Genomic DNA, 18,904 nt, shown 5'->3' with positions numbered 1-18,904 from the left:
GTAAACCGAAACTTCAACATTTCCCATTCATACGCTACCTCCTCATCACGCCTCCTCTCTGTTGGTGCCTCTCAAGGTTCTCTCCTGGGTCCCCTACTTTTCTCCATTTATACATTTGGCTTGGGACATCTCATAGAGTCCCATGGCTTCCAATATGACCTCTATGCTTATGATACTCAAATCTACCTCTCCGGCCCAGATGTTGCTTCCCATCCAGAATCCCTGTGTGTCTGTCAGCAATATCTTCATTCTTCTTCCTAAAACTCAACATGGAGAAAACTGAATTCATTGTCTTTCCCCCATGTCACTCAGCCTCCCCACCTGACATGTCCATTACAGTTAATAGCACAATGCTTTCTCCAGTCTCGCAGGCCCGTATAATCCACCTCTCCCCCTGTTTCTCCTCTGCCTCCTCCCTCTGCCAATCCCTTCACTGGCTCTCCATTGCCCAGCGAATTCAGTTTAAATACTTACAACTTCATATAAAGCCGTCCACAACCTGTCCCCTCCTTACATCTCTGACCTGCTTTCTCGATACATCCCCACACATAATCTCAGATCCTCACCGGATCTCCACCTCAGTTCTCTTCTTATCTGTTCCTCACACAATCGACTACAAGATTTCTCTCGTGCCTCTCCCCTACTCTGGAACTCACTACCCCAACACATCAGGCTCTCCCCCAACATCCAAAGCTTCAAGAGTAACCTGAAAACCCACCTCTTCAGGAAAGCCTACCATCTGCAATGAGCATGCTACCACCGCACAGCCACATGAGCAGCCTATACCCTCACCTACTGTGTTCTTCCCTTCCCTTATAGATTGTAAGCTCCTGCGGGCAGGGTCCTCTACCCCTCTGTACCAGTCTGTCAACAGTTTCTTGTTTATTCTATTTTTATGTTTGTGTAACATATCTGGATGTACAGCGCCATGGAATTAATGGCACCTTCAAATAAATAAGTAACAATAATAAAGCTGCAGTAGCCATTTTGCTGACGCCTGTGTGCATGATTATAGTTATTTTGTCAGGATCATATATAGAATGTGATCTAGTATGACATATTTATTAGAGCCTAAGGGGGCATAACTACTGTGTGGGGAACTAAGGGGGCACAGCTACTTTGTGAGGGTACTAAAGGGGGAATAAAAGGGATATTCTGCTGTAAGGGTGCATTCTACTGTAAGAGGGCACTAAAAGGTGCATTCTACTGTAAGGAGGCACTACAGGGTGCATTCTATAGTGTGGGGGCACTAAAGGGGGGATTTTACTATATAGAAGCACTAAGGCGCATTCTACTGTAAGGGGGCAATCTATTGTGTGAGGGCACTAAATAGGGTATTCTACTGTGTGGAGGCATTCTACCATGTTGGGGCACTAAGGGGGTATATCTACTGTATGGGGGCACTAAGGCATTCTACTGTGTGGGTACTAAGGGGAAATAACTGCTATGTGGGGGTACTAAGAGGGCATTATACCATGTGGGTGTAAAGATAGACATAGGGCGGAGTTAGAGGTTGAGCCGCATATTAACCGGCTGGTCATTACGAGTCCCTGATTATGCTGACTATCCCTGATTATACGTCAGTAGCATTGGTTAGTGCTTATTATCAGGGACAGTTACGTATTGTAGGCATATATTCTGCTGGGTGCCAGTTTACCATTGGCACAGGGGCAAGATCACTATTGTGACTGACGGTGGTTTTAGATGAGAGTTTCACCGTCTTAGTCCTATATATGCCCTTCTAGTGCCTGTGTGTACAAATTAAGTGGGTTCACACCCCAGTATCTTTTTATATCTGATTATCTAATAAACATTTTTTGTTTTATTTTAACGTTCTAGTTAGACTTTTGAGATATCAGTTATTAGCAACGTATACCATCTTTACTTTGTTCTGGTGTTTTTTACTCTAGGACATTGCTTTTGAGCCAGCTGAGTACCAAAGCTTGACTACAAGGATTTAAATACTATAGTGCCTTGAAAAAGTATTCACAGCCCTTGAATGTTTCCACATTTTTTTCACATTACACCCACAAACATAAAATGTATTTTATTGGGATTTTATGTGACAGACCAACAAAGAGTAGCAAGTATGTGTGAATTGAAAAAATAATGCATGGTTTTCAACATTTTTAATAACTAAAAATCAGGAAAGTATGTTGTGCACTTGTATTCAGCTCCCTGTACTCTTATACCCTTAAATAAAATCCAGTGTGACTAATTGCCTTCAGAAGTCACCTAATTTATAAATAGAGTCCATCTGTGTGTAATTTATTCTTAGTATAACTACAGGAGTTCTGTGAAGGCCTCAGAGGTGCTCTGGTTAGATAAGACCAAAGTTGAACTTTTTGGCCTAAATGCAAAACGCTGTGTGTGGCAGAAAACTAACAGTGCACATCTCCCTGAACACACCATCCCCACTGTGAAACATGGTGGTGGCAGCATCATGCTGTGGGGATGCTTTTCTGCAGCAGGGACAGGGAAGCTGGTCAGAGTTGATGGGAAGATGGATGGAGCTAAATACAGGGCAATCCTGGAGGAAAACCTGTTAGAGGCTGCAAAAGACTTGAGACTGGGGCGGAGATTCACTTTCCAGCAGGACAAGGACGCTAAACATACAGCCAGAGCTACAATGGAATGGTTTAGCTCAAAGCATATTCATCTGTTAGAATGGCCCAAAGTCCAGACCTAAAGACTTTCTAAAGACTTTCAAATTGTTGTTCACAGACGCTCCCATTCCAATCTGACAAAGGTACTTTCACACTTGCGTTAAACTTTTCTGGTATTGAGTCCCGTCCTAGTGGCACAATACCAGAAAAAAACGGATCAGTTTTATCCTAATGCATTCTGAATAGAGAGCAATCCGTTTAGCATGCATCAGGATGTCTTCAGTTCAGTCACTGTACGGTTTTTGGACGGAGAAAATACCGCAGCATGCTGCGGTATTTTCTCCGTCCAAAATTCTGGAACACTAGCCGGAATGCCGGATCCGGCAAGACTTTCAATGGTGTTCAAGACGGATCCATCGTGGCTATGTTACAGATAATACAAACGGATCCTTTCTGAACGGATGCAGAGTGTTGTATTATCTGAACGGATCCGTCCATGACGGATCCGCACAAAAAGCGAGTGCGAAAGACGCCTAAGTTTGTGGGTGTAATGTGAAAAAATTTGGAAATGTTCAAGGGGTATCAATACTTTTTCATGGCACTGTATATTCCCTTACGTGTACCATTCTAGCTTTTCTGCAAATACATCCCCTCCTACCAAATAACCTTTTTTTTCTCCTTTAACTGGATTTTAGAGTTTTATCGATAGGGACAGTAGTTGAGACTGCTGAGGTATACCTGTCCCCTGATATACCTTTTTTTCTGGGAAACATGTTGGGACTCTAGGGTACCATAAAGTTACTGTTTGGAGCTGCCAATGGCTGTTTGTTTTAGGCCATTACCAAGGTAATATAGCAAAAGCATTGTACAGTCCTTTCTTTTTATCAAGGATGAAATAAACGCTAGAATGCCAGGAATATATTAGCCTGCACAATGACTGAAAGTCTAGCGTGAATCACTGTAAAATCATAGTCACGACGCAACTTCAATTCTTGCCTTTTCCCTAGTGTTGAAATTTGTGACTTTTCTTCCTATAGGGAATAACATTAATGGTATAAAGACTGTGATTTTACTATGATCCTTGTGAGATTTTTACTTGTGGCGCAGTCCCAGTCTAAAGCACCTGCTAATGTACAGCGTTTCATGTTCTTTAACCCCTTAAGGACCGGGCTCATTTTCACCTTAAGGACCAGGCTCATTTTCACCTTAAGGACCAGGCCATTTTTTGCAAATCTGACCAGTGTCACTTTAAGTGCTCATAACTTTAAAACGCTTTGACTTACCCAGGCCGTTCTGAGATTGTTTTTTCGTCACATATTGTACTTCATGACACTGCTAAAATTGGGTCAAAAAAGTTAATTTTTTTGCATAAAAAAATACAATTTTTACCGTAAATTTTGAAAAATTAGCAAATTTCAAATTTTCAGTTTCTCTACCTCTGTAATACATAGTAATACCCCCAAAAATTGTGATGACTTTACATTCCCCATATGTCTACTTCATGCTTGAATTGTTTTGGGAATGATATTTTATTTTTTGGGGATGTTACAAGGCTTAGAAGTTTAGAAGCAAATTTTGAAATTTTCAGAAATCTTCAAAATCCCACTTTTTATGGACCAGTTCAGGTTTGAAGTCATATTGTGAGGCTTAGATAATAGAAACCTCCCAAAAATGACCCCATTCTAGAAACTACACCCCTCAAGGTATTCAAAACTGTTTTTTCAAACTTTGTTAACCCTTTAGGTGTTCCACAAGAGTTAATGGCAGATGGAGAAACAATTTTGAAATTTATATTTTTTGGAAAATTTTCCAATATAATCAATTTTTTCCAGGAGTAAAACAAGGGTTAACTGCCAAACAACACTCAAAATGGGTTGCCCTGATTCTGTAGTTTGCAAAAACACCCCATATGTGGTCGTAAACTACTGTTTGGCCGAACGGTAGCACATAGAAGGAGGGGAACACCATATGGGTTTTGGAAGGCAGATTTGGCAGGACTGGTTTTGTTTATACCATGTCCCATTTGAAGCCCCCTGTTGCACCCCTAGAATAGAAATTTCAAAAAAGTGACTCCATCTAAGAAAGTACACCCCTCAAGGTATTCAAAACTGGGTTTACAAACTTTGTTAACCCTTTAGGTGTTCCACAAGAGTTAATGGCAGATGGAGAAACAATTTTGAAATTTCTATTTTTTGGAAAATTTTCCAATATAATCAATTTTTTCCAGGAGTAAAACAAGGGTTAACTGCCAAACAACACTCAAAATGGGTTGCCCTGATTCTGTAGTTTGCAAAAACACCCCATATGTGGTCGTAAACTACTGTTTGGCCGAACGGTAGCACATAGAAGGAGGGGAACACCATATGGGTTTTGGAAGGCAGATTTGGCAGGACTGGTTTTGTTTATACCATGTCCCATTTGAAGCCCCCTGTTGCACCCCTAGAATAGAAATTTCAAAAAAGTGACTCCATCTAAGAAAGTACACCCCTCAAGGTATTCAAAACTGGGTTTACAAACTTTGTTAACCCTTTAGGTGTTCCACAAGAGTTAATGGCAGATGGAGAAACAATTTTGAAATTTCTATTTTTTGGAAAATTTTCCAATATAATCAATTTTTTCCAGGAGTAAAACAAGGGTTAACTGCCAAACAACACTCAAAATGGGTTGCCCTGATTCTGTAGTTTGCAAAAACACCCCATATGTGGTCGTAAACTACTGTTTGGCCGAACGGTAGCACATAGAAGGAGGGGAACACCATATGGGTTTTGGAAGGCAGATTTGGCAGGACTGGTTTTGTTTATACCATGTCCCATTTGAAGCCCCCTGTTGCACCCCTAGAATAGAAATTTCAAAAAAGTGACTCCATCTAAGAAAGTACACCCCTCAAGGTATTCAAAACTGGGTTTACAAACTTTGTTAACCCTTTAGGTGTTCCACAAGAGTTAATGGCAGATGGAGAAACAATTTTGAAATTTCTATTTTTTGGAAAATTTTCCAATATAATCAATTTTTTCCAGGAGTAAAACAAGGGTTAACTGCCAAACAACACTCAAAATGGGTTGCCCTGATTCTGTAGTTTGCAAAAACACCCCATATGTGGTCGTAAACTACTGTTTGGCCGAACGGTAGCACATAGAAGGAGGGGAACACCATATGGGTTTTGGAAGGCAGATTTGGCAGGACTGGTTTTGTTTATACCATGTCCCATTTGAAGCCCCCTGTTGCACCCCTAGAATAGAAATTTCAAAAAAGTGACTCCATCTAAGAAAGTACACCCCTCAAGGTATTCAAAACTGGGTTTACAAACTTTGTTAACCCTTTAGGTGTTCCACAAGAGTTAATGGCAGATGGAGAAACAATTTTGAAATTTCTATTTTTTGGAAAATTTTCCAATATAATCAATTTTTTCCAGGAGTAAAACAAGGGTTAACTGCCAAACAACACTCAAAATGGGTTGCCCTGATTCTGTAGTTTGCAAAAACACCCCATATGTGGTCGTAAACTACTGTTTGGCCGAACGGTAGCACATAGAAGGAGGGGAACACCATATGGGTTTTGGAAGGCAGATTTGGCAGGACTGGTTTTGTTTATACCATGTCCCATTTGAAGCCCCCTGTTGCACCCCTAGAATAGAAATTTCAAAAAAGTGACTCCATCTAAGAAAGTACACCCCTCAAGGTATTCAAAACTGGGTTTACAAACTTTGTTAACCCTTTAGGTGTTCCACAAGAGTTAATGGCAGATGGAGAAACAATTTTGAAATTTCTATTTTTTGGAAAATTTTCCAATATAATCAATTTTTTCCAGGAGTAAAACAAGGGTTAACTGCCAAACAACACTCAAAATGGGTTGCCCTGATTCTGTAGTTTGCAAAAACACCCCATATGTGGTCGTAAACTACTGTTTGGCCGAACGGTAGCACATAGAAGGAGGGGAACACCATATGGGTTTTGGAAGGCAGATTTGGCAGGACTGGTTTTGTTTATACCATGTCCCATTTGAAGCCCCCTGTTGCACCCCTAGAATAGAAATTTCAAAAAAGTGACTCCATCTAAGAAAGTACACCCCTCAAGGTATTCAAAACTGGGTTTACAAACTTTGTTAACCCTTTAGGTGTTCCACAAGAGTTAATGGCAGATGGAGAAACAATTTTGAAATTTCTATTTTTTGGAAAATTTTCCAATATAATCAATTTTTTCCAGGAGTAAAACAAGGGTTAACTGCCAAACAACACTCAAAATGGGTTGCCCTGATTCTGTAGTTTGCAAAAACACCCCATATGTGGTCGTAAACTACTGTTTGGCCGAACGGTAGCACATAGAAGGAGGGGAACACCATATGGGTTTTGGAAGGCAGATTTGGTAGGACTGGTTTTGTTTATACCATGTCCCATTTGAAGCCCCCTGTTGCACCCCTAGAATAGAAATTTCAAAAAAGTGACTCCATCTAAGAAAGTACACCCCTCAAGGTATTCAAAACTGGGTTTACAAACTTTGTTAACCCTTTAGGTGTTCCACAAGAGTTAATGGCAGATGGAGAAACAATTTTGAAATTTCTATTTTTTGGAAAATTTTCCAATATAATCAATTTTTTCCAGGAGTAAAACAAGGGTTAACTGGCAAACAACACTCAAAATGGGTTGCCCTGATTCTGTAGTTTGCAAAAACACCCCATATGTGGTCGTAAACTACTATTTGGCTAAACGGCAGGACATAGAAGAAGGGGAACGTCATTTTTGGAAGGCAGATTTTGCTGGACTGGTTTATTGACACCATGTACCCTTTCAAGCCCCCTGATGCACCCCTAGAGTAGAAACTCCATAAAAGTGACCCCATCTAGGAAACTACGGGATAAGGTGGTTGTTGTTTTGGGACTATTTTTGGGGTAAATTTGATTTTTGGTTGCTCTATATTAGTCTTTTTTGAGGCAATGTAACAAAAAAATGTAATTCTAAAATTGTTTCTACATTCACTATTTGGTTTTGTGGAACACCTAAAGGGTTAACATAGTTTGTAAAGTAACTTTTGAATACCTTGAGGGGTGTAGTTTCTTAGATGGGGTCACTTTTTTGGAGTTTCTAGTCTAGGCTACATCAGGGGGGGCTTCTAATGGGACATGGTGTCAAAAAAAAAACTGTCCATCAAAATCTGCCTTCCAGAAACCATATGGAGTTCCCTTCGTTCTATGCCCTGCCGTGCGGCTATATAGCCATTTACGACCACATATGGGGTGTTTCTGCAAACTACAGAATCGGGGCAATAAATATTTAGTTTTGTTTGGCTGTTAACCCTTGCTTTATTACCGGCAAAATGGATTCAAATTGAAATTTTGCCCAAAAATTGGTGTTTTGGCACAGTTTTTATTTTATATTTTTAACACCGTTCATCCGAGGCGTTTGGTCAAAAGTTATTTTTATAGCGACGACTTTTACGCACGCGACGATGCCCAATATGTATGGCTCTCAGACTTTGGAGACACTAAGCAGGCATCCTAAAACTGCGGCCCTCCAGATATTGTAAAACTACAATTCCCACCATGCCCTGCTGATGGCTGTAGGTTGTCTGGGCATGCTGGGAGTTATAGTTTTACAACATCTGGAGGGCCGCAGTTTGAGGATGCCTGCTCTAAAACTAATATTTTTTGGGGAAAGAAAAATTGTTTCCGTGTCTCCAAAGTCTGAGAGCCATAGTGTTTTATGTTCTCTAGTGGACTGTTGAGGATTATAAAAATTTAGTACTCCATGGAAGTGTGATACTCCCTGAAGCAATTGATAATGCAGAGGCCCGGATGATCGGGGCAAGTGTCACATTGAGTAGTGGTGTCCTTCCGTATCCCCCTCTTGTGACACACTCTGCACTTTTTTTGGGTTCGTCCCTTCTTTCCAGTATGGGGGACCACACCTGGAAAGTGTTGGCCAGGGACGATCCGGGCGCCTCCAATTCCCGAGGTACTCCGGCCTGCTCTTTCCCGGTCCGAAAAGATCAGGTCTTTGAGGACTGCCTCATAGAACTGGAGGAATGTCCCTGTGCTGCCAGCGCTTCGGGATAGTACAAAAGAGTTGTACATGGCAACCTGTACCAAGTAGACCGCAACTTTTTTGTACCATGCCCGGGTTTTGCGCATGGCGTTATATGGCGTGAGGACTTGATCAGAGAGATCAACTCCTCCCATATACCGATTGTAGTCGACGATACAATCGGGCTTGAGGACCGTTGCCGCGGTACCTCGCACAGGGACAGGGGTGGTGCCGTTACCGTGGATTGTGGACAGCATAAGGACATCCCTCTTGTCCTTATACCTGACCAGCAACAGGTTTCCACTGGTAAGGGCACGGGTCTCACCCCTGGGGATAGGTACCTGGAGGGGGTAGGCAGGGAGGCCGCGTTGATTTTTCCGCACGGTCCCACAAGCGAACGTGGATCTGGCGGCAAGGGACCTGAACAAGGGAATGCTGGTATAAAAGTTATCCACGTACAAGTGGTAACCATTATCCAGCAGTGGGTACATAAGGTCCCACACGAGTTTCCCGCTAACACCCAGAGTGGGGGGACATTCTGGGGGTTCAATACGGGAATCTCGCCCCTCGTACACACGAAATTTGTAAGTGTACCCTGAGGCACTCTCACAAATTTTGTATAGCTTCACGCCATACCTCGCCCGCTTTGTGGGAATGTATTGGCGGAAACTGAGTCTCCCCTTGAACGCAACGAGAGACTCATCAACCGCGACCTCCCTTCCAGGTACGTAGGCCTGCTGAAATGTGGCCCCAAAGTGATCGATGACCGGCCGTATCTTATACAGCCGGTCATAGGCAGGATCACTTCGGGGGGGACATGCTGCATTATCGGAATAATGCAGACATTTCCGGATGGCCTCAAACCGGTGACGTATCATGACCATACTGTACAGTGGGGTCTGGTAGAGTATGTCCCCACTCCAGTATTGCCTGACACTGGGTTTTTGGACTAGACCCATATGCAGCACGAGGCCCCAAAATGTCCTCATTTCGGCTGCACTGACCGGCGTCCAGCCACCGGGTCTAGCCAAAACTGAGCCTGGGTTTTGAGCGACGAACTGTTGGGCGTACAGATTCGTCTGCTCCACCATCAAATTCACCAGTGAGTTACTGAAAAAAAAACTAAAATAGTCTATTTCAGTAAACCCCACTGTGGGAATCTGGATTCCAGGATTGCCAGCAAAATCCGGAATCTCAGGCTCAAAGTCCACTGGGGGACACCAGCTAAGTTCATCGGCAGGGGGCTCCGGTGGACTTATTTGGTGGGCCGGGAAACCAGTACGAACCCCAGGGCGGCTCGTACTAGGGTGGGCCACAGGATCCCTAGCATGTGGGGCCCCTGGCTCCGCCTGGCGGCGTCTCCGCCGCCTTGGTGGCTCATCGTCATCAGATGATGATGAGGAGGATGCGGATGACAAAAGGAATGTGGGGTCATCCTCATCCTCACTGGGGCTCTCAGAGTCGGAGGCAATCTGGGCGTATGCCTCCTCGGCCGAGAACATCCGGTGGGCCATGGGTGTGTGTGCGTGTAGGTGTGCGTGTGTGGCAAACTTTATTATATGTGCGTGTGTGTGGGGGCAACGGGTGTTCGCGTACTAAAAAGTCCAGGCAAAAAAATGGGCAAGTGTTAGAAAAAAAAAAAGTTAAAACTTGCTGATCAGCGGTACAACGCTGATCAGCGGTCGGTGGGGTGGTGGGGCGGGCGATGCGCTAACAGTGGACGGACGCTAAAAAGTGCCGGCCAGTCAGCGCACGCAGAAAAAAAAAAGTGGTGGTGAGTGGGGGGTGGGGGGTGCTGGTGGGGGGGAGGTGGGGGGGGGGAGGCAGGTGGGGGGGGGGGGGAAGTGGCTGGGGGGGGGGGGGGGGGGGGGAAAGTGGCAGGAGGGGTCTGGGTTAGGGTTAGATGGAAGTTTGGAAGTTTGGAATAAAAGTACTTTTTTTTTTTTTTTTCTAACTTACTTTTCCCTTCTTTCCCTGCCTAACGGTGCCTCTCCCTCACTGACCCTAACCTACCTGGGTGGCGATGGGTGCAGGAGGGTGATGGATGCCGATTAGGGGGACACAGGAGCTCGTTCTGGACGGTGCTGCACGGTCAGGGTGCTGGACAGGAAGAGGAGGGGAGAGAGGAGCGCAGGAAGTTTGAATCTCGCGCCTCTCTCCCCTGCACCAATCAGCACCCTGGACAGCGGCATTCAGCACCAGGGCCAGCACCGCCTCTCCAAATCCTCGGACTGCGATAGGTGGTGTATAATTACGCCACCGATCGCAGTCTTTTTCCGGTTCATCGGGTCACAGGACACCCGAATGGACCGGAAACGCAGAAAACCGCAGGTCTGAATTGACCTGCGGTTTTCTGCGATCGCCGATACGGGGGGGTCAAATGACCCCCCCCTGCATTGTTACGGGATGCCGGCTGAATGATTTCAGCCGAAATCCCGTTCCGATTAACCCCTGCGGCGCCGGAGTTCCGATTTTAAGTCAGGACGTACCGGTACGTCCTCGGTCCTTAAGGACTCGGGAAATAGGGCGTACCGGTACGTCCTAGGTCCTTAAGGACTCGGGAAATAGGGCGTACCGGTACGTCCTAGGTCCTTAAGGGGTTAATAGTTGGAGCTGCTAAATCTGCTGTGTTATGTAACATTATATTTGCTGTATACTTTAATCAACAGAGCTAATCCTCAGAGTTAAGAGATTTTCAGTAATTCCCATGAGTGCAAGTGTCTTAAATATGTAATTTAATTAGCAATGTTCTAAGCCAAGGCATAGATTTAGTGTCGATAACTTTTCTAAAGCTGATGACTGCTAAATGTGAATTAAACTGGCTCATCAACTCTTGCATAAGGTAAGGGGATTTATTATCCATGGCAGGTTGCAAGAAAAAAGCTTTTTCCCATGCCAGGTTGGAGATCAGAGTACACTAAAAGCCACTTCAAAGCTCTGGGCATGACCTTTATAGACATAACATAAAAAAATAAAAATGGTCATATCCCAACATTTTGCCAACATTTTGAGATAGTTTCCAGGGACAATGTAATCATCACCACAAGCTATTAAAACTTGGCGCACTTTGAAATGCTGCAACCTCATTCTTGTCAGGTTCATTTGGTTTCAGTAAACATTTTATATACCAATTGCAGAGGGACAAATACAGATGATATGGATAATTGCTTGGAGATTTCCATATTTTTCCATATTTTTGAGCTATGCTGTCCGGGTCCTGATCATATTCACATGACTGCCAAGGTACACTAGATCAGTATTTCTCAACCTTTTCAAGACATTTAACCTCTAGTGACAAGAAGTTTTAACTGAGTACCCCCAAGGGTATAGGGCTTTTTGCATGCTGCAGTCTTTACTTCAAGCTTCCTTCAGCCAGTTTTGAGGAATGAATAACGCAGTATGCAGGACAATGTTCTTCACCAAAATGAAAGAAACCATATGTATGGTTATTACTTTTTAAATTACATCCAGTGCTACCAAACATACAGGAGAATACAGCACTACATACCTATTACATCAGGTGACATCTGCTCTGATTGTAGACATTCTTTTCCCTCATCTCCTACTATACATTTATCCCAGACCACCATGATATCTTCCTCCAGCCATGTCGTGTCCCTGCATCCTTTGCCACACCTCCAGTTCCTCACTTTTCCATCCTCCTCTTCACCTTCTCAAACAAACTCCCCATCCTGGTAACCACTATACTGCAGAAACAGATAGTTCCCCTAAAATACTTGTACCCCATAGACAGTCTTGTCCTCAATAATCATGCCACAGTATCCTCAAAAATAAGTGTGCCCAGCAAATAGTGACCCTGATAATAATAGTGACACAAACATAATGTCCTCCAAAAATAATTGTGCCAAGATTATATTGTGCCAGAGTGCCCCCCACAGTAATAGTTCTCCTAAAAGTCCCACCAAGAGTAATAATTCTCTCCAAGACTGCCCTCATTAGTTATAGTGCCCTCTACCATGACGCCAATTTTAATAATGCTCACCAAAGTGAACCCATTAGTAGTAGTGCCCCAATAGTGCCAGTAGTAATAATGACCTAATAGTACCCATAGTAGTAATAATGTTCCTCATAGTAATACTTACTACTATAGTGTCCTCAATAGTAGTAAACCCATCATAGTGCCCCTAATAGTATTAAACCTACCCCAAGTAGTAACAATGCTCCTTATAGTGTATCTAGTAGCAATAAACAGCACCATAGCGCCCCAGTAGTAATAAACCAGTGTTTACAGTAGTAATAAAGCCCCATAGTGCACCCCAGTAGTAATAATGCCCCCTATTGCTCCTCAGCAGTAGTAATGCCCAATCATAGTTCCCCTGGTAGTAATAAACTATGAAGCCTGCATAGTGCCCCTCTAGTAGCAGTGGTGTGCCTAGGGTGTTTGGCACCCGGGGCGGGTCCTTTCTTTGGCACACCCCCAATACTTTAAAAAAATTGTACCCCCTAACAGTAGTATTGCCCTCATTGTACAACCTTCACAGTAGTTTTGTACAGATGTGTGCCCACATTTTGCCCTCTCACAGTAGTTATGCCCACATTGCGCCCCCTCATAGTAGTTACAGTATGTCCTCTCTGTTCCCCTTTCACAGTAATAATCCCCATTGTGTCCCCTTTATAGTAATAAACCCTTATTGTGCCCCCTTTATAGTAATAATGCCCACGGTGCCCCTTCATAGTAATAATGCCCATTATGCCCCCTTCACAGTAATAATGCCCATTGTGCCCCCTTAATAGTAGTTATGCCCACTGTGCTAGTAAGGCCGTCTGTGCCCCCTCCATAGTAAAAATCCCCATTGTGCCCCCTTCACAGTAATAATGCCCACTCTGTCCCCTTCACAGTAATAATGCCCTATGTGCCCCTTTCATTGTAGTAATGCCCTCTGGCTCTGTGTACCTTCCATAGTAAAAATGCCCATTGTGCTCCCCTTCAAATTAGTAATGCCCTCTGTGCCCCCTCTATAGTAATATAGTTCTCTGTGCCCCCTCCATAGCAATAAAGTCCTCTGTGCCCCTCCATAGTAATAAAGTCCTCTGTGCCCCCTCCATAGTAATAAAGTCCTCTGTGTCCTCTCCATAGTAATTAAGCCCTCTGTGTGTATCGAAAAAAAAACACAGTAACTACTCACCTTGTCCCGTTCCTGAAGCTCACACACCTCTCTTCTCTGCAGGCACAGATCGCTCTGCAGCACTGTGTGGGTGGAACTTATGCAGATTTCCGGGCTGCAAGCTCCGCCCACACAGGCGGGCAGCGCGATCTGTGCCTGCAGGCTGAATGGTGGAGCAGGGAGGAGTCTTCCTGCTTCACCATTCTGTGCACCGCCGACCTGAAAGAGGGGAGGAGTGCGGGGAGCTGAGCGGTGAGTGACAGGACCCAGCTCCCTGCGCTCCAGCAATGAGCGCTTCCATCTTTATTGATGGAAGCACTCATTGCTTCTGGCACCCCCCCCCCTTAGTACCCTACTGCCTAGTAATAATAATGCTCCCCTATATTGCCCCCAGTAATATGTTCCCCCAAAGTGGTAAATTAAAAAAGACAAATACCTTACCTCACTCCTGTTTGTCTGCAATGCACTGCGGTGCACCTGTGCCCTCTTCTCATAGGCTTAAGGCCTACATCCTGACTCAGGCTGTTGCAATGATGTCATTGCAACACCTGGGCCAACCTCTCATAGGCTTCAAGTCTAGTGTTCTGTGGCCTATGAGAGTGAAGGACAGGGCAGGGAGCCATCTGCTGCCATGTCCTGCACAGTATTCAACTGTATCATCGTCCTAAGGACAACACAGTTAAATGGAAAGACCATATTTGCGGATGCAAATAGGGGGAACATGGTGACATAAACCCTCTATTTGCATATAACAATAAATACAGATGTGGTTATTACTTACCGAGATATGATGGTACAGGCTTGAGTTTCTCATTGGTGGAATTCTTATCTCAATAAACACATTTTATATAGCGCCTGATGCCAAGTTATTAAATTCTGTAACTACATTTATTATGTTGGCTTGCAAAAGCCAACATATTGATATTCGATTGTCAAAAAGCGTTTCAGCTTATTATTATTATTATTATTATTATTATTATTATGTTGGCTTGCAAAAGCCAACATATTGTTATTCGATTGTCAAAAAGCGTTTCAGCTTATTATTATTATTATTATTATTATGTTGGCTTGCAAAAGCCAACATATTGTTATTCGATAGTCAAAAAGCGTTTCAGCTTATTATTATGTTGGCTTGCAAAAGCCAACATATTGATATTCGATTGTCAAAAAGCGTTTCAGCTTATTCTTCTTATTATTATTATTACTACAGTTTTGGGGCTACATACCCCAAACTTTCTACACTTCTTCGACCTATAGCGACTCGAGTTGCTTGTGCTTTTATAAGCGAACTCACCCCCGGGGCCCACGTGGTGGACCCCGGAAGCCCCCTTTTTTCCCATAGACTTTGACAGGGTACATTTTCAAATCGCTCCCACTCGCCACGCTTTGATGCTAAAGTCAACAAACTTGGGTCACTTAGTCATGGGGTCAACCCGAAAATTTTTGACACATTTCGGGGACCCCCAAAATGTGGGCGGGGCCACACAGAACCAATCAAAATCTCCCCATTGACTGTAATGAGACGTTCAAATTGCTACTCCTCCCACATTTTTAGGAGTACAAATTCCAAACTTTGCAGACTTGGTTGGCACCCACCCGAGTACCTTGCTTGTGCTTTGTTAACCGATCCCACCCTCCGGGCCCCTAGGACGAGCCCCGAAAATCCACGTTTTTCCCATTGGCTTTGACAGGGAAAATTTTCAAATCGCTCCCAGTCGCACAGATTTGAAACTAAAGTCACCAAACTTGGGTCACTTAGTCATGGGGTCAACGCTCAATTTGTTAGAACATTTCAGGGACCCTAAAATGTGGGCGGGGCCACACAGAACCAATCAAATTCTCCCCATTGACTATAATGAGACGTTCAAATTGCTACTCCTCCCACAGATTTTGGAGTATAAATACCGAATTTTGCACTCTTGGTCGGTACATACACGAGTATCTTGCTTGTGCTTTGTTAACCGATCCTACCCTCCGGGGCCCTGGGGCGGGCCCCCGAAAACCTCTTTTTTCCCCATAGAGTTTTATTGGAAAAATGCAAACGTTTGTCACTCATACAGCTTCGGAGTGAAACTCACCAAAATTGGGTCACTTAGTCATGGGGTCAACCTGAAAGTTTATGTCACATTTTGGGGACATTAAAAAGTGGGCGGAGCTACAAACAACCAATCAGATTTTCCCTATTGACTTCAATGAGAAAATTTTAAATTGCTGCCATTTCAACATTGTTAATGGCAGGGTTGTTGAACTTAGTATATTCGGTTAGGACTTCCGGTTCCGGCGCTCGTATGTGAGGCAGCAGGAGACGAGAGCTCCGCACCAGAGAACCGATCACAAAGCCACAAGTGTTTTCAGAGGGGTGCAAACCCCACTCACCTGCTTCATACCTCCTCCGGAGTGGATGGAGAAGTACCTGACCAGGAGTGGCGCAAGTGTGGGAAGCCCGGCACACCGCAGGCACACGAAGTGCGAAGTTGGGGAAGACAAGATGGCGGACGCGGCAGATCGTCTCATGTGCTCAGCCAGATCCTCATCCCATAACCTCGAAGGCCACCGAACCGGTTGTGGATATGGACAGTACTGACCAGGAGCCTGAGGTACTACAAGGGCTGGGGGTTGGCTGTAAAGCATTGGCGGTGGAAGTAGCTAAACTTTTAGCCCCAGATATTAAAGCCGCGCTTGAGGCCACGGTGGAGACCACGCTGGCGCAACTGCAGGCCGACGTTTCTATGCAATCGTCCCAGATTTCTGAACTGGAAAACAGAATCAGCTCACTTGAAAGCGACCTGGGCCAGTCCCAGATGCAGCTACAGGCAATGCTAAAATCTACCTCGGGCCTTTGAGATAAAATAGAAGACCTGGAAAACCGGTCCCGACGCAGTAATATAAGAATAATAGGCCTACCAGAATCGATCCCATCCAGCCAGCTTGCATCGATTTGCGCGGTAGATATACCAAAAGCCCTAGGTATCCGCAGTCCCTGTGTAGTGGAAAGGGCACATCGAGTGGGACCAATGCGGACGGACCAAAATGACGAGCAAAATAATGATCAAACCGCAAGGCCCCGTCCCACCATTGTTAAGTACCTAAACTATGCAGAAAAAGCCGATATTTTGGGACACTTCAAGAAGAGAGGGAAACCAATCGACGTAAGAGGCTATAAGGTACTTTTATTCAGTGACTATAGTGCTGAGGTCTCGAGACGGAGAAGGGGTTTCTCAGTAATTTGCTCAACTCTCGTGAGGAAGAAGCGAAAGTTTGCATTGATATACCCGGCGATACTGAAAGTTTTTAAGGAGGATGGCTCATCGGAGGTTTTTGAGACACCAGAGGAGGCCGAGAAAAGTATAAACTTACTAACACTAGATAGAGGGGCCGAGCGATCTCCTGACACGCTTACACCACCCAGAAGGCCGCCATCAACACAGCGGGATATGCCAGCTTCAGAAAAGGCCGCGATCACCACGTCGACGAGGAAATCTAAACTTTGAGGATCGACGTTCCAGGAGAGATTAAAGTGCTAGGCGCTTGTTCTGAGAACACTCAAATCTACATGTAAACTGTAGTTATGGCAGTGAGTTCTCCCGTATATTATATCTGTTCCATCTGATGCCTATCTATGCTACAGTTGACTTCCATGGCTCTCATGGGTTAGTATTAGTAGGCTACTCAGCTGAATCGCCACCAGATGATTGACCTGGAATCTCATTTAGACTGCCTGTCTGTGTGTTAAGTTGGGAAAGGACATGGTTCAAAGGAATTTTCCCCCCTTTCTGTATAATGGGCAAAGGTTTCTTCCGGATAGCGGATAACGATTATATTATTACTGCGGAGATTGAGCAAAGGAGGACGAGAGATAGCGAAGTCTCTTGATATACGAGAAAAAGGTGAAGTCAGGAATTTATAAGTTCGCAATCGCCCTTGGTGATAAGGGGGGTTATTTTGTTTTAAGTTGGGAAGGGAGGGAGTTGGGATTTCATAGCACTACAGATAATCTAAACATAATTTGTGAGAGAAATTAATACAGTACTAAGATGGTCAAAATTGTAACCTGGAATGTCAAAGGTCTACGCTCTCCGCATAAGAGGATGATGGTTTTACGTCATTTGAAAAAATTGCATGCAGATATTGCTTTATTACAAGAAACGCATCTAGGGGCAACATATTTTAAGAGAATGCAAAAGTTATGGGTGGGAGAAGTGATAGGGTCCCCATCTGACAGGAAAAAGGCAGGGGTGCTCATACTGTTGCATAAAAAACTGCATTGTAAGATATTGACAACGGATACGGATGACAGTGGGAGGTTGGTTACCCTAACCATAGAGACCCCTGCAGGGAAATTGTCAATTTATAATGTCTACGCCCCAAATGTGCAAGCAGGTCCCTTCATTGGGAATTTAGAAAGGCTAATCCTGCAGGACTCCAACAACTTAGTGTTAATTGGAGGAGACCTTAATCTGGTGCATTCGGTCCCTGAAGATAGGAAACGAACCAGGATTGGTAGAGTAGATAAGCAAAAGACATCGTCCATACTTCCCACTATGCTGGAAGCTACTAAATTGACAGATATCTGGCGACATTACAACCCCATGAAACGGAAATATACACACTTCTCTCACTCTCAATGTGCTTGGTCCCGGATAGATTATTTCTTAGGATCCAGTCTATTGACTACCAAAGTAAGGGAGGTGAAGGTAGAGGAGATGGTAATTTCCGACCATTCACCGGTATCATTGAAACTGAGAGAAGATAGCCCAAAAGTCAGGATATTCTATGGCATCTATAGGGGTATTTAGCTATGGACGAGACTTTTCGATCTAAGCTACTAGGATGGTGGTGGGAATATAAAGATACAAATGGGCAGCACCAGGACAACCCGTCCATTTTTTGGGACACAGCAAAAGCTGTACTGAGAGGAAATATAATTTCCTATACCATGGCTCAAAAAAAGGATACACGCTCCAAATTCTTAGAAGCTACAAATAACTTGAGAACACTCTATACGGCGTTCCAACAGAACCCCACAGAGGCCCAAAAAACTAAATGGGTGACGGCTAAACATAACTATGATCACTACACAGAACCCTTATGTCCACCCACTACTAACCTTAGGTGCACCCATTCCGACCCTTAGGTGCACCCACTCCGACCCTTAG

Source organism: Bufo bufo, chromosome 1 (genome assembly GCF_905171765.1).
Source record: "Bufo bufo chromosome 1, aBufBuf1.1, whole genome shotgun sequence".
Lineage (NCBI taxonomy): Eukaryota > Metazoa > Chordata > Amphibia > Anura > Bufonidae > Bufo > Bufo bufo.
Note: the sequence above shows the minus strand (reverse complement) of the source record.